Here is a 2,500-nt window from a genome sequence, read left to right as displayed (position 1 = left end):
TCTCAGCTCTCTTCTCTTGGCGCAGCAGACGCTGGAATTAAAAGCAGAGCGTTGGAGCTCATTCTTTGCGTTACTACTGTTCAATTATGATTTACAAGAGAGAGAGAGCGCTGAGAAATCTCACGCAACGACGTTCCTCGAGGAACAGGGAAGAGTCTTCAAGAGATTTCAGACTTCAGAGGAGCATGAACACAACCAGATTCAACAGTCTGTGTGTGTGTGTGTGTGTTAGTGTGTGTGTGTATCTGTGTGTGTATCTGTGAGTGTGTGTGTGTGTGTGTGTGTGAGTGTGTGTGTGTATCTGTGTGTGTATCTGTGAGTGTGTGTGTGTGTGTGTGTGTGTGTGTGTGTGTGTGTGTGTGTGAGTGTGTGTGTGTATCTGTGTGTGTATCTGTGAGTGTGTGTGTGTGTGTGTGTGTGTGTGTGTGTGAGTGTGTGTGTGTATCTGTGTGTGTATCTGTGAGTGTGTGTGTGTGAGTGTGTGTGTGTGTGTGTGTTCTCTGTTTCTGAATCAGAGTTGGTTGAGAATCAGCTGAACATGATTCTTGAACCCGTGAACATCAGCAGCTTCATGGATCTTCTGTAGCTGATTAAAGGTCATGATGAATGAAGGATGGTGACATTTAACTTTACAGCCATCAGCCGCATGAAACACAGAGAGACGGAAAAGCTTGTTTGTTTTGAAAGTAAAACTCAAACATTAAATCAGGCACAGAAGACGAGAGGAAGTGAGTGAACAGAGCAAAACTATGAATAAAATAATATAATAATATATCCTTAAGACAGAGACTCATCAGGGCTTAAGAACCTAATTCCTCCCGGGAAGAACATATTTATGTATCTTATGATTTATATGTAAGTCTTAGTCATTTTAGTATGTTGATATAGAAATAAACTTACTCTAAACAGTATAGTTCTTCAAGTCTCTGCAGTTCAGACTCATACTCAATAAATGACTGTATAATCATCATTCTTAGAACTCATCAATATGTATCTATTTAACAATATATCTGCATGCACATATATATATATATATATATATATGAGCTCTTTTCAAACTCAAAGCCTGCTACAACACTTTCTTTGTTTTTAAAGTATTTCACAATCTTTTTAAGTAGTCTTTCACAGACTGAAGAGCCTCTGCTCATCTTTACTTTTCTTTTTTATCTTTTTACTCAACGTTTTTGAAACCTGTAGCATCATCAAACTTGAAATGAGCTCATTTAGTCAATAAAAGTGTACAATTTCTCACTTTAAACATTTTTATGTTCTCTATGTTGTGAATAAAACGTGATTTTTAAGACTTAGATTTCATTTCATTCAAATGTAAAAAACCTTTGTGTATTTTGTATATATATATATATATATATAACTGATAATTCTGAGTAAATATAGTATATGTTCATCAAGTACAAAGCCAGTAACAAGTTCAGTTGAAGTCTAAGGTTGTGACTGGAGATCCAGAGGACCTGCCGCTGGAAGAAAGAACACAGAAATATCACAAAACAGTTCGATCCGAAACATCCGAGTTTCTTTCAAACATGATCTGTAAGAGCTCCCATGAAGTTGAGCAGAATGAATGCTCTTCTGTGAGTCTCTCCTGTGGTGGGGTCCCCAGGGCTCTGTTTTGGGGCCTATTCTATTTTCTTATATATATATATATATAACTCAACATGAAATAATAGAAAAACAATTCCAGACCAAGTTCTACTTTAGTCAGCTGGTGGCACTAGAGAGTCCGCTGCTCAGAGGACTAGTCAGACTCTAACCAGGGCACCGTATGGTTTTTAGGGTCACCTCAGACGCCGGTTTAAAGGTGAAGATGATCGATCAAACATCTTCATCTGATCAGAGCTCTGAGCCGCTGATTTTCAGTGTTTCCTCTGCTCTGTGTCCATCCAGAGACTCGAGCAACACAAGAGCAGCTATTTAAAGAGCGGCCGTGATCCCGGGAGCTCACTAATTATGAGGGAATGCAGAAAGCATCACCCGCGGCTCAGAATAGACTGACCTTAAACCCGGAGAGCAGGTGAGAGCCGAGAGCCCGGGTCACAGCGCAGGTTTGGGTTCTGACGGGCGTTTTAGATGCAGACAAAGCAGATCTTCTGATCCAGAGAGACGTCTGAAGTTCACAGACATCAGCTCAGTTCTGTCTCTCTCTCTCTCCTTTGATGTGTTCCTCGCTCTATCATTTCAGCGATAAACTCGAACGAGCGCAGGGACCGTAAACGTGTAGTGAGCGAGAACCTGTTCTTCAGCGTCCAGTGAACGGTCAGCCTCCTACAGAATCTAGAACCTCGAGCTTCAAGAGGAGCGTGTTTCTGAGAGGATGAAACTCATGGAGAACGGCAGAGTCAAGGTTACGCTACCAGTCAAAAGATTTTAATGTTTATAAAGAAGTCTCAGCAAGCTCAAGAGCACAGCAAAAACACTAATACTGTGAAATATAATAGAAGTGCTTTCCATCTGAATGTGTGTTAAAGTGACATTGATCTTCAGT

This window comes from Puntigrus tetrazona, chromosome 18 (assembly GCF_018831695.1).
Source record: "Puntigrus tetrazona isolate hp1 chromosome 18, ASM1883169v1, whole genome shotgun sequence".
NCBI classification, from domain to species: Eukaryota; Metazoa; Chordata; class Actinopteri; order Cypriniformes; family Cyprinidae; genus Puntigrus; species Puntigrus tetrazona.
This window is presented reverse-complemented; position numbering follows the sequence as displayed.